We start from the raw sequence: 9,401 nt of genomic DNA on the forward strand, positions 1-9,401 counted from the left end.
AAAAGATCCTATTTGAAGGTGACGCAGGCCAAACTAGACTACAGCAAAAAGTGTCAAACAGCGCCCTCTGCTGTCAGGCAAGAGCAGAAACCATAAAAAGCTTACAGCACCTGGTATTCACAGGCGGTCTCCCATCCAAGTACTAACCAGGCCCGCCCCTGCTTAGCTTCCGAGATCGGGCGTTTTCAGGGTAGTATGGCCGTAAGCTGCCAGGACAACTGAAAAGATCCTATTTGAAGAAGACGCAGGCCAAACTAGACTCCAGCAAAAAGTGTCAAACAGCGCCCTCTGCTGTCAGGCAAGAGCAGAAACCATAAAAAGCTTACAGCACCTGGTAATCCCAGGCGGTCTCCCATCCAAGTACTAACCAGGACCGCCCCTGCTTAGCTTCCGAGATCGGACGAGATCGGGCGTTTTCAGGGTAGTATGGCCGTAAGCTGCAAGGGCAACTGAAAAGATCCTATTTGAAGGCGACGCAGGCCAAACTAGACTCCAGCAAAATGTGTCAAACAGCGCCCTCTGCTGTCAGGCAAGAGCAGAAACCATGAAAAGCTTACAGCACCTGGTATTCCCAGGCGGTCTCCCATCCAAGTACTAACCAGGCCCGCCCCTGCTTAGCTTCCGAGATCGGACGAGATCGGGCGTTTTCAGGGTAGTATGGCCGTAAGCTGCCAGGACAACTGAAAAGATCTTATTTGAAGGCGACCCAGGCCAAACTAGATCCAGCAAAAAGTGTCAAACAGCGCCCTCTGCTGTCAGGCAAGAGCAGAAACCATAAAAAGCTTACAGCACCTGGTATTCCCAGGCGGTCTCCCATCCAAGTACTAACCAGGCCCGCCCCTGCTTAGCTTCCGAGATCGGGCGTTTTCAGGGTAGTATGGCCGTAAGCTGCCAGGACAACTGAAAAGATCTTATTTGAAGGCGACGCAGGCCAAACTAGATCCAGCAAAAAGTGTCAAACAGCGCCCTCTGCTGTTAGGCAAGAGCAGAAACCATAAAAAGCTTACAGCACCTGGTATTCCCAGGCGGTCTCCCATTCAAGTACTAACCAGGCCCGCCCCTGCTTAGCCTCTGAGATCGGACGAGATCGGGCGTTTTCAAGGTAGTATGGCCGTAAGCTGCCAGGTCAACTGAAAAGATCCTATTTGAAGGTGACGCAGGCCAAACTAGACTCCAGCAAAACATGTCAAACAGCGCCCTCTGCTGTCAGGCAAGATCAGAAACCATAAAAAGCTTACAGCACCTGGTATTCCCAGGCGGTCTCCCATCCATGTACTAACCAGGCCCGCCCCTGCTTAGCTTCCGAGATCGGGCGTTTTCAGGGTAGTATGGCCGTAAGCTGCCAGGTCAACTGAAAAGATCCTATTTGAAGGTGACGCAGGCCAAACTAGACTCCAGCAAAACATGTCAAACAGCGCCCTCTGCTGTCAGGCAAGAGCAGAAACCATGAAAAGCTTACAACACCTGGTATTCCCAGGCGGTCTCCCATCCAAGTACTAACCAGGCCCGCCCCTGCTTAGCTCCCGAGATCGGACGAGATCAGGCGTTTTCAGGGTGGTATGGCCGTAAGCTGCCAGGACAACTGAAAAGATCTTATTTGAAGGCGACGCAGGCCAAACTAGATCAAGCAAAAAGTGTCAAACAGCGCCCTCTGCTGTCAGGCTAGAGCAGAAACCATAAAAAGCTTACAGCACCTGGTATTCCCAGGCGGTCGCCCATCCAAGTACTAACCAGGCCCTCCCCTGCTTAGCTTCCGAGATCAGGCGTTTTCAGGGTAGTATGGCCGTAAGCTTTAAGGACAACTGAAAAAATCTTATTTGAAGGCCACGCAGGCCAAACTAGACTCCAGCAAAAAGTGTCAAACAGCGCCCTCTGCTGTCAGGCAAGAGCAGAAACCATAAAAAGCTTACAGCACCTGGTATTCCCAGGCGGTCTCCCATCCAAGTACTAACCAGGCCCGCCCCTGCTTAGCTTCCGAGATCGGACGAGATCGGGCGTTTTCAGGGTAGTATGGCCGTAAGCTGTCACATCAACTGAAAAGATCCTATTTGAAGGCGACGCAGGCCAAACTAGACTCCAGCAAAAAGTGTCAAACAGCGCCCTCTGCTGTCAGGCAAGAGCAGAAACCATAAAAAGCTTACAGCACCTGGTATTCCCAGGCGGTCTCCCATCCAAGTACTAACGAGGCCCGCCCCTGCTTAGCTTCCGAGATCGGGCGTTTTCAGGGTAGTATGGCCAAAAGCTGCCAAGGCAACTGAAAAGATCCTATTTGAAGGCGACGCAGGCCAAACTAGACTACAGCAAAAAGTGTCAAACAGCGCCCTCTGCTGTCAGGCAAGAGCAGAAACCATAAAAAGCTTACAGCACCTGGTATTCCCAGGCGGTCTCCCATCCAAGTACTAACCAGGCCCGCCCCTGCTTAGCTTCCGAGATCGGACGAGATCGGGCGTTTTCAGGGTAGTATGGCCATAAGCTTCCAGGTCAACTGAAAAGATCCTATTTGAAGAAGACGCAGGCCAAACTAGACTCCAGCAAAAAGTGTCAAACAGCGCCCTCTGCTGTCAGGCAAGAGCAAAAACCATGAAAAGCTTACAGCACCTGGTATTCCCAGGCGGTCTCCCATCCAAGTACTAACCAGGCCCGCCCCTGCTTAGCTTCCGAGATCGGACGAGATCGGGTGTTTTCAGGGTAGTATGGCCGTAAGCTGCCAGGACAACTGAAAAGATCTTATTTGAAGGCGACCCAGGCCAAACTAGATCCAGCAAAAAGTGTCAAACAGCGCCCTCTGCTGTCAGGCTAGAGCAGAAACCATAAAAAGCTTACAGCACCTGGTATTCCCAGGCGGCCTCCCATCCAAGTACTAACCAGGCCCGCCCCTGCTTAGCTTCCGAGATCGGACGAGATCGGGCATTTTCAGGGTAGTATGGCCGTAAGCTGCCAGGTCAACTGAAAAGATCCTATTTGAAGGTGACGCAGGCCAAACTAGACTACAGCAAAAAGTGTCAAACAGCGCCCTCTGCTGTCAGGCAAGAGCAGAAACCATAAAAAGCTTACAGCACCTGGTATTCCCAGGCGGTCTCCCATCCAAGTACTAACCAGGCCCGCCCCTGCTTAGCTTCCGAGATCGGACGAGATCGGGCGTTTTCAGGGTAGTATGGCCGTAAGCTGCCACATCAACTGAAAAGATCCTATTTGAAGGCGACGCAGGCCAAACTAGACTCCAGCAAAAAGTGTCAAACAGCGCCCTCTGCTGTCAGGCAAGAGCGGAAACCATAAAAAGCTTACAGCACCTGGTATTCACAGGCGGTCTCCCATCCAAGTACTAACCAGGCCCGCCCCTGCTTAGCTTCCGAGATCGGGCGTTTTCAGGGTAGTATGGCCGTAATCTGCCAGGACAACTGAAAAGATCTTATTTGAAGGCGACGCAGGCCAAACTAGATCCAGCAAAAAGTGTCAAACAGCGCCCTCTGCTGTCAGGCTAGAGCAGAAACCATAAAAAGCTTACAGCACCTGGTATTCCCAGGCGGTCTCCCATCCAAGTACTAACCAGGCCCGCCCCTGCTTAGCTTCCGAGATCGGACGAGATCGGGCATTTTCAGGGTAGTATGGCCGTAAGCTGCCAGGTCAACTGAAAAGATCCTATTTGAAGGTGACGCAGGCCAAACTAGACTACAGCAAAAAGTGTCAAACAGCGCCCTCTGCTGTCAGGCAAGAGCAGAAACCATAAAAAGCTTACAGCACCTGGTATTCCCAGGCGGTCTCCCATCCAAGTACTAACCAGGCCCGCCCCTGCTTAGCTTCCGAGATTGGACGAGATCAGGCGTTTTCAGGGTGGTATGGCCGTAAGCTGCCAGGACAACTGAAAAGATCTTATTTGAAGGCGACGCAGGCCAAACTAGATCAAGCAAAAAGTGTCAAACAGCGCCCTCTGCTGTCAGGCTAGAGCAGAAACCATAAAAAGCTTACAGCACCTGGTATTCCCAGGCGGTCTCCCATCCAAGTACTAACCAGGCCCTCCCCTGCCTAGCTTCCGAGATCAGGCGTTTTCAGGGTAGTATGGCCGTAAGCTTTAAGGACAACTGAAAAAATCTTATTTGAAGGCCACGCAGGCCAAACTAGACTCCAGCAAAAAGTGTCAAACAGCGCCCTCTGCTGTCAGGCAAGAGCAGAAACCATAAAAAGCTTACAGCACCTGGTATTCCCAGGCGGTCTCCCATCCAAGTACTAACCAGGCCCGCCCCTGCTTAGCTTCCGAGATCGGACGAGATCGGGCGTTTTCAGGGTAGTATGGCCGTAAGCTGCCACATCAACTGAAAAGATCCTATTTGAAGGCGACGCAGGCCAAACTAGACTCCAGCAAAAAGTGTCAAACAGCGCCCTCTGCTGTCAGGCAAGAGCAGAAACCATAAAAAGCTTACAGCACCTGGTATTCCCAGGCGGTCTCCCATCCAAGTACTAACCAGGCCCGCCCCTGCTTAGCTTCCGAGATCGGGCGTTTTCAGGGTAGTATGGCCAAAAGCTGCCAAGGCAACTGAAAAGATCCTATTTGAAGGCGACGCAGGCCAAACTAGACTACAGCAAAAAGTGTCAAACAGCGCCCTCTGCTGTCAGGCAAGAGCAGAAACCATAAAAAGCTTACAGCACCTGGTATTCCCAGGCGGTCTCCCATCCAAGTACTAACCAGGCCCGCCCCTGCTTAGCTTCCGAGATCGGACGAGATCGGGCGTTTTCAGGGTAGTATGGCCATAAGCTTCCAGGTCAACTGAAAAGATCCTATTTGAAGAAGACGCAGGCCAAACTAGACTACAGCAAAAAGTGTCAAACAGCGCCCTCTGCTGTCAGGCAAGAGCAGAAACCATAAAAAGCTTACAGCACCTGGTATTCCCAGGCGGTCTCCCATCCAAGTACTAACCAGGCCCGCCCCTGCTTAGCTTCCGAGATCGGACGAGATCGGGCGTTTTCAGGGTAGTATGGCCGTAAGCTGCCACATCAACTGAAAAGATCCTATTTGAAGGCGACGCAGGCCAAACTAGACTCCAGCAAAAAGTGTCAAACAGCGCCCTCTGCTGTCAGGCAAGAGCGGAAACCATAAAAAGCTTACAGCACCTGGTATTCACAGGCGGTCTCCCATCCAAGTACTAACCAGGCCCGCCCCTGCTTAGCTTCCGAGATCGGGCGTTTTCAGGGTAGTATGGCCGTAATCTGCCAGGACAACTGAAAAGATCTTATTTGAAGGCGACGCAGGCCAAACTAGATCCAGCAAAAAGTGTCAAACAGCGCCCTCTGCTGTCAGGCTAGAGCAGAAACCATAAAAAGCTTACAGCACCTGGTATTCCCAGGCGGTCTCCCATCCAAGTACTAACCAGGCCCGCCCCTGCTTAGCTTCCGAGATCGGACGAGATCGGGCATTTTCAGGGTAGTATGGCCGTAAGCTGCCAGGTCAACTGAAAAGATCCTATTTGAAGGTGACGCAGGCCAAACTAGACTACAGCAAAAAGTGTCAAACAGCGCCCTCTGCTGTCAGGCAAGAGCAGAAACCATAAAAAGCTTACAGCACCTGGTATTCCCAGGCGGTCTCCCATCCAAGTACTAACCAGGCCCGCCCCTGCTTAGCTTCCTAGATCGGACGAGATCGGGCGTTTTCAGGGTAGTATGGCCGAAGGCTGCCAGGACAACTGAAAAGATCTTATTTGAAGGCGACGCAGGCCAAACTAGATCCAGCAAAAAGTGTCAAACAGCGCCCTCTGCTGTCAGGCTAGAGCAGAAACCATAAAAAGCTTACAGCACCTGGTATTCCCAGGCGGTCTCCCATCCAAGTACTAACCAGGCCCGCCCCTGCTTAGCTTCCGAGATCGGACGAGATCGGGCGTTTTCAGGGTAGTATGGCCATAAGCTGCCAGGTCAACTGAAAAGATCCTATTTGAAGAAGACGCAGGCCAAACTAGACTCCAGCAAAAAGTGTCAAACAGCGCCCTCTGCTGTCAGGCAAGAGCAGAAACCATAAAAAGCTTACAGCACCTGGTAATCCCAGGCGGTCTCCCATCCAAGTACTAACCAGGCCCGCCCCTGCTTAGCTTCCGAGATCGGACGAGATCGGGCGTTTTCAGGGTAGTATGGCCGTAAGCTGCAAGGGCAACTGAAAAGATCCTATTTGAAGGCGACGCAGGCCAAACTAGACTCCAGCAAAAAGTGTCAAACAGCGCCCTCTGCTGTCAGGCAAGAGCAGAAACCATAAAAAGCTTACAGCACCTGGTATTCCCAGGCGGTCTCCCATCCAAGTACTAACCAGGCCCGCCCCTGCTTAGCTTCCGAGATCGGACGAGATCGGGCTTTTTCAGGGTAGTATGGCCGTAAGCTGCCAGGGCAACTGAAAAGATCCTATTTGAAGAAGACGCAGGCCAAACTAGACTCCAGCAAAAAGTGTCAAACAGCGCCCTCTGCTGTCAGGCAAGAGCAGAAACCATGAAAAGCTTACAGCACCTGGTATTCCCAGGCGGTCTCCCATCCAAGTACTAACCAGGCCCGCCCCTGCTTAGCTTCCAAGATCGGACGAGATCGGGCGTTTTCAGGGTAGTATGGCCGTAAGCTGCCAGGACAACTGAAAAGATCTTATTTGAAGGCGACCCAGGCCAAACTAGATCCAGCAAAAAGTGTCAAACAGCGCCCTCTGCTGTCAGGCTAGAGCAGAAACCATAAAAAGCTTACAGCACCTGGTATTCCCAGGCGGTCTCCCATCCAAGTACTAACCAGGCCCGCCCCTGCTTAGCTTCCGAGATCGGACGAGATCGGGCATTTTCAGGGTAGTATGGCCGTAAGCTGCCAGGTCAACTGAAAAGATCCTATTTGAAGGTGACGCAGGCCAAACTAGACTACAGCAAAAAGTGTCAAACAGCGCCCTCTGCTGTCAGGCAAGAGCAGAAACCATAAAAAGCTTACAGCACCTGGTATTCACAGGCGGTCTCCCATCCAAGTACTAACCAGGCCCGCCCCTGCTTAGCTTCCGAGATCGGGCGTTTTCAGGGTAGTATGGCCGTAAGCTGCCAGGACAACTGAAAACATCCTATTTGAAGAAGACGCAGGCCAAACTAGACTCCAGCAAAAAGTGTCAAACAGCGCCCTCTGCTGTCAGGCAAGAGCAGAAACCATAAAAAGCTTACAGCACCTGGTAATCCCAGGCGGTCTCCCATCCAAGTACTAACCAGGACCGCCCCTGCTTAGCTTCCGAGATCGGACGAGATCGGGCGTTTTCAGGGTAGTATGGCCGTAAGCTGCAAGGGCAACTGAAAAGATCCTATTTGAAGGCGACGCAGGCCAAACTAGACTCCAGCAAAAAGTGTCAAACAGCGCCCTCTGCTGTCAGGCAAGAGCAGAAACCATGAAAAGCTTACAGCACCTGGTATTCCCAGGCGGTCTCCCATCCAAGTACTAACCAGGCCCGCCCCTGCTTAGCTTCCGAGATCGGACGAGATCGGGCGTTTTCAGGGTAGTATGGCCGTAAGCTGCCAGGACAACTGAAAAGATCTTATTTGAAGGCGACCCAGGCCAAACTAGATCCAGCAAAAAGTGTCAAACAGCGCCCTCTGCTGTCAGGCTAGAGCAGAAACCATAAAAAGCTTACAGCACCTGGTATTCCCAGGCGGTCTCCCATCCAAGTACTAACCAGGCCCGCCCCTGCTTAGCTTCCGAGATCGGGCGTTTTCAGGGTAGTATGGCCGTAAGCTGCCAGGACAACTGAAAAGATCTTATTTGAAGGCGACGCAGGCCAAACTAGATCCATTAAAAAGTGTCAAACAGCGCCCTCTGCTGTTAGGCAAGAGCAGAAACCATAAAAAGCTTACAGCACCTGGTATTCCCAGGCGGTCTCCCATTCAAGTACTAACCAGGCCCGCCCCTGCTTAGCCTCTGAGATCGGACGAGATCGGGCGTTTTCAAGGTAGTATGGCCGTAAGCTGCCAGGTCAACTGAAAAGATCCTATTTGAAGGTGACGCAGGCCAAACTAGACTCCAGCAAAACATGTCAAACAGCGCCCTCTGCTGTCAGGCAAGATCAGAAACCATAAAAAGCTTACAGCACCTGGTATTCCCAGGCGGTCTCCCATCCATGTACTAACCAGGCCCGCCCCTGCTTAGCTTCCGAGATCGGGCGTTTTCAGGGTAGTATGGCCGTAAGCTGCCAGGTCAACTGAAAAGATCCTATTTGAAGGTGACGCAGGCCAAACTAGACTCCAGCAAAACATGTCAAACAGCGCCCTCTGCTGTCAGGCAAGAGCAGAAACCATGAAAAGCTTACAACACCTGGTATTCCCAGGCGGTCTCCCATCCAAGTACTAACCAGGCCCGCCCCTGCTTAGCTTCCGAGATCGGACGAGATCGGGCGTTTTCAGGGTAGTATGGCCATAAGCTTCCAGGTCAACTGAAAAGATCCTATTTGAAGAAGACGCAGGCCAAACTAGACTCCAGCAAAAAGTGTCAAACAGCGCCCTCTGCTGTCAGGCAAGAGCAAAAACCATGAAAAGCTTACAGCACCTGGTATTCCCAGGCGGTCTCCCATCCAAGTACTAACCAGGCCCGCCCCTGCTTAGCTTCCGAGATCGGACGAGATCGGGTGTTTTCAGGGTAGTATGGCCGTAAGCTGCCAGGACAACTGAAAAGATCTTATTTGAAGGCGACCCAGGCCAAACTAGATCCAGCAAAAAGTGTCAAACAGCGCCCTCTGCTGTCAGGCTAGAGCAGAAACCATAAAAAGCTTACAGCACCTGGTATTCCCAGGCGGCCTCCCATCCAAGTACTAACCAGGCCCGCCCCTGCTTAGCTTCCGAGATCGGACGAGATCGGGCATTTTCAGGGTAGTATGGCCGTAAGCTGCCAGGTCAACTGAAAAGATCCTATTTGAAGGTGACGCAGGCCAAACTAGACTACAGCAAAAAGTGTCAAACAGCGCCCTCTGCTGTCAGGCAAGAGCAGAAACCATAAAAAGCTTACAGCACCTGGTATTCCCAGGCGGTCTCCCATCCAAGTACTAACCAGGCCCGCCCCTGCTTAGCTTCCGAGATCGGGCGTTTTCAGGGTAGTATGGCCGTAAGCTGCCAGGACAACTGAAAAGATCCTATTTGAAGAAGACGCAGGCCAAACTAGACTCCAGCAAAAAGTGTCAAACAGCGCCCTCTGCTGTCAGGCAAGAGCAGAAACCATAAAAAGCTTACAGCACCTGGTAATCCCAGGCGGTCTCCCATCCAAGTACTAACCAGGACCGCCCCTGCTTAGCTTCCGAGATCGGACGAGATCGGGTGTTTTCAGGGTAGTATGGCCGTAAGCTGCAAGGGCAACTGAAAAGATCCTATTTGAAGGCGACGCAGGCCAAACTAGACTCCAGCAAAAAGTGTCAAACAGCGCCCTCTGCT

At 52.0% G+C, this 9,401-nt stretch overlaps 28 non-coding genes and 13 pseudogenes across 28 annotated transcripts; all 41 read right to left on the reverse strand.

Annotated features, from left to right (window-relative positions):
• Positions 1-98: 98 nt before the first annotated feature.
• Positions 99-207, reverse strand: LOC131101143 (5S ribosomal RNA; annotated as a pseudogene).
• Positions 208-319: 112 nt separating this feature from the next.
• LOC131098973 (5S ribosomal RNA) lies at positions 320-438 on the reverse strand. Its single transcript, XR_009117817.1, has one exon. It is a non-coding gene; the product is annotated as a 5S ribosomal RNA (ribosomal RNA).
• Positions 439-550: 112 nt separating this feature from the next.
• LOC131098137 (5S ribosomal RNA) lies at positions 551-669 on the reverse strand. The gene has a single exon (XR_009117017.1). It is a non-coding gene; the product is annotated as a 5S ribosomal RNA (ribosomal RNA).
• A 111-nt stretch (positions 670-780) lies between these two features.
• LOC131100656 (5S ribosomal RNA) lies at positions 781-889 on the reverse strand (annotated as a pseudogene).
• A 111-nt stretch (positions 890-1,000) lies between these two features.
• LOC131099649 (5S ribosomal RNA) lies at positions 1,001-1,119 on the reverse strand. Its single transcript, XR_009118472.1, has one exon. It is a non-coding gene; the product is annotated as a 5S ribosomal RNA (ribosomal RNA).
• A 112-nt stretch (positions 1,120-1,231) lies between these two features.
• On the reverse strand, positions 1,232-1,340 carry LOC131141151 (5S ribosomal RNA; annotated as a pseudogene).
• Positions 1,341-1,452: 112 nt separating this feature from the next.
• Positions 1,453-1,571, reverse strand: LOC131097142 (5S ribosomal RNA). Its single transcript, XR_009116055.1, has one exon. It is a non-coding gene; the product is annotated as a 5S ribosomal RNA (ribosomal RNA).
• Positions 1,572-1,682: 111 nt separating this feature from the next.
• Positions 1,683-1,791, reverse strand: LOC131101071 (5S ribosomal RNA; annotated as a pseudogene).
• A 112-nt stretch (positions 1,792-1,903) lies between these two features.
• LOC131098149 (5S ribosomal RNA) lies at positions 1,904-2,022 on the reverse strand. Its single transcript, XR_009117028.1, has one exon. It is a non-coding gene; the product is annotated as a 5S ribosomal RNA (ribosomal RNA).
• Positions 2,023-2,134: 112 nt separating this feature from the next.
• On the reverse strand, positions 2,135-2,243 carry LOC131142401 (5S ribosomal RNA; annotated as a pseudogene).
• Positions 2,244-2,355: 112 nt separating this feature from the next.
• Positions 2,356-2,474, reverse strand: LOC131100738 (5S ribosomal RNA). Its single transcript, XR_009119122.1, has one exon. It is a non-coding gene; the product is annotated as a 5S ribosomal RNA (ribosomal RNA).
• A 112-nt stretch (positions 2,475-2,586) lies between these two features.
• LOC131100698 (5S ribosomal RNA) lies at positions 2,587-2,705 on the reverse strand. Its single transcript, XR_009119118.1, has one exon. It is a non-coding gene; the product is annotated as a 5S ribosomal RNA (ribosomal RNA).
• Positions 2,706-2,816: 111 nt separating this feature from the next.
• Positions 2,817-2,935, reverse strand: LOC131143412 (5S ribosomal RNA). Its single transcript, XR_009133460.1, has one exon. It is a non-coding gene; the product is annotated as a 5S ribosomal RNA (ribosomal RNA).
• Positions 2,936-3,047: 112 nt separating this feature from the next.
• Positions 3,048-3,166, reverse strand: LOC131098160 (5S ribosomal RNA). Its single transcript, XR_009117039.1, has one exon. It is a non-coding gene; the product is annotated as a 5S ribosomal RNA (ribosomal RNA).
• Positions 3,167-3,278: 112 nt separating this feature from the next.
• On the reverse strand, positions 3,279-3,387 carry LOC131141555 (5S ribosomal RNA; annotated as a pseudogene).
• A 111-nt stretch (positions 3,388-3,498) lies between these two features.
• On the reverse strand, positions 3,499-3,617 carry LOC131141886 (5S ribosomal RNA). Its single transcript, XR_009132579.1, has one exon. It is a non-coding gene; the product is annotated as a 5S ribosomal RNA (ribosomal RNA).
• A 112-nt stretch (positions 3,618-3,729) lies between these two features.
• LOC131097234 (5S ribosomal RNA) lies at positions 3,730-3,848 on the reverse strand. Its single transcript, XR_009116145.1, has one exon. It is a non-coding gene; the product is annotated as a 5S ribosomal RNA (ribosomal RNA).
• Positions 3,849-3,959: 111 nt separating this feature from the next.
• LOC131142067 (5S ribosomal RNA) lies at positions 3,960-4,068 on the reverse strand (annotated as a pseudogene).
• A 112-nt stretch (positions 4,069-4,180) lies between these two features.
• On the reverse strand, positions 4,181-4,299 carry LOC131098173 (5S ribosomal RNA). The gene has a single exon (XR_009117051.1). It is a non-coding gene; the product is annotated as a 5S ribosomal RNA (ribosomal RNA).
• A 112-nt stretch (positions 4,300-4,411) lies between these two features.
• LOC131141406 (5S ribosomal RNA) lies at positions 4,412-4,520 on the reverse strand (annotated as a pseudogene).
• A 112-nt stretch (positions 4,521-4,632) lies between these two features.
• Positions 4,633-4,751, reverse strand: LOC131100749 (5S ribosomal RNA). Its single transcript, XR_009119123.1, has one exon. It is a non-coding gene; the product is annotated as a 5S ribosomal RNA (ribosomal RNA).
• A 112-nt stretch (positions 4,752-4,863) lies between these two features.
• On the reverse strand, positions 4,864-4,982 carry LOC131098184 (5S ribosomal RNA). Its single transcript, XR_009117062.1, has one exon. It is a non-coding gene; the product is annotated as a 5S ribosomal RNA (ribosomal RNA).
• Positions 4,983-5,094: 112 nt separating this feature from the next.
• LOC131141556 (5S ribosomal RNA) lies at positions 5,095-5,203 on the reverse strand (annotated as a pseudogene).
• Positions 5,204-5,314: 111 nt separating this feature from the next.
• On the reverse strand, positions 5,315-5,433 carry LOC131141897 (5S ribosomal RNA). The gene has a single exon (XR_009132580.1). It is a non-coding gene; the product is annotated as a 5S ribosomal RNA (ribosomal RNA).
• A 112-nt stretch (positions 5,434-5,545) lies between these two features.
• On the reverse strand, positions 5,546-5,664 carry LOC131100028 (5S ribosomal RNA). Its single transcript, XR_009118795.1, has one exon. It is a non-coding gene; the product is annotated as a 5S ribosomal RNA (ribosomal RNA).
• A 111-nt stretch (positions 5,665-5,775) lies between these two features.
• LOC131100761 (5S ribosomal RNA) lies at positions 5,776-5,894 on the reverse strand. Its single transcript, XR_009119125.1, has one exon. It is a non-coding gene; the product is annotated as a 5S ribosomal RNA (ribosomal RNA).
• A 112-nt stretch (positions 5,895-6,006) lies between these two features.
• LOC131097579 (5S ribosomal RNA) lies at positions 6,007-6,125 on the reverse strand. The gene has a single exon (XR_009116478.1). It is a non-coding gene; the product is annotated as a 5S ribosomal RNA (ribosomal RNA).
• A 112-nt stretch (positions 6,126-6,237) lies between these two features.
• LOC131143172 (5S ribosomal RNA) lies at positions 6,238-6,356 on the reverse strand. The gene has a single exon (XR_009133225.1). It is a non-coding gene; the product is annotated as a 5S ribosomal RNA (ribosomal RNA).
• Positions 6,357-6,468: 112 nt separating this feature from the next.
• Positions 6,469-6,587, reverse strand: LOC131142936 (5S ribosomal RNA). Its single transcript, XR_009132995.1, has one exon. It is a non-coding gene; the product is annotated as a 5S ribosomal RNA (ribosomal RNA).
• Positions 6,588-6,698: 111 nt separating this feature from the next.
• On the reverse strand, positions 6,699-6,817 carry LOC131141909 (5S ribosomal RNA). Its single transcript, XR_009132582.1, has one exon. It is a non-coding gene; the product is annotated as a 5S ribosomal RNA (ribosomal RNA).
• Positions 6,818-6,929: 112 nt separating this feature from the next.
• LOC131101144 (5S ribosomal RNA) lies at positions 6,930-7,038 on the reverse strand (annotated as a pseudogene).
• A 112-nt stretch (positions 7,039-7,150) lies between these two features.
• LOC131098974 (5S ribosomal RNA) lies at positions 7,151-7,269 on the reverse strand. The gene has a single exon (XR_009117818.1). It is a non-coding gene; the product is annotated as a 5S ribosomal RNA (ribosomal RNA).
• A 112-nt stretch (positions 7,270-7,381) lies between these two features.
• Positions 7,382-7,500, reverse strand: LOC131098196 (5S ribosomal RNA). The gene has a single exon (XR_009117073.1). It is a non-coding gene; the product is annotated as a 5S ribosomal RNA (ribosomal RNA).
• Positions 7,501-7,611: 111 nt separating this feature from the next.
• LOC131100658 (5S ribosomal RNA) lies at positions 7,612-7,720 on the reverse strand (annotated as a pseudogene).
• Positions 7,721-7,831: 111 nt separating this feature from the next.
• On the reverse strand, positions 7,832-7,950 carry LOC131099650 (5S ribosomal RNA). Its single transcript, XR_009118473.1, has one exon. It is a non-coding gene; the product is annotated as a 5S ribosomal RNA (ribosomal RNA).
• Positions 7,951-8,062: 112 nt separating this feature from the next.
• Positions 8,063-8,171, reverse strand: LOC131141152 (5S ribosomal RNA; annotated as a pseudogene).
• Positions 8,172-8,283: 112 nt separating this feature from the next.
• LOC131142983 (5S ribosomal RNA) lies at positions 8,284-8,402 on the reverse strand. Its single transcript, XR_009133041.1, has one exon. It is a non-coding gene; the product is annotated as a 5S ribosomal RNA (ribosomal RNA).
• A 112-nt stretch (positions 8,403-8,514) lies between these two features.
• On the reverse strand, positions 8,515-8,633 carry LOC131141375 (5S ribosomal RNA). Its single transcript, XR_009132525.1, has one exon. It is a non-coding gene; the product is annotated as a 5S ribosomal RNA (ribosomal RNA).
• Positions 8,634-8,744: 111 nt separating this feature from the next.
• LOC131143413 (5S ribosomal RNA) lies at positions 8,745-8,863 on the reverse strand. The gene has a single exon (XR_009133461.1). It is a non-coding gene; the product is annotated as a 5S ribosomal RNA (ribosomal RNA).
• A 112-nt stretch (positions 8,864-8,975) lies between these two features.
• LOC131100659 (5S ribosomal RNA) lies at positions 8,976-9,084 on the reverse strand (annotated as a pseudogene).
• A 112-nt stretch (positions 9,085-9,196) lies between these two features.
• Positions 9,197-9,315, reverse strand: LOC131098324 (5S ribosomal RNA). The gene has a single exon (XR_009117200.1). It is a non-coding gene; the product is annotated as a 5S ribosomal RNA (ribosomal RNA).
• Positions 9,316-9,401: the final 86 nt, after the last annotated feature.

Source organism: Doryrhamphus excisus, chromosome 13 (genome assembly GCF_030265055.1).
Source record: "Doryrhamphus excisus isolate RoL2022-K1 chromosome 13, RoL_Dexc_1.0, whole genome shotgun sequence".
Classification (NCBI taxonomy): domain Eukaryota; kingdom Metazoa; phylum Chordata; class Actinopteri; order Syngnathiformes; family Syngnathidae; genus Doryrhamphus; species Doryrhamphus excisus.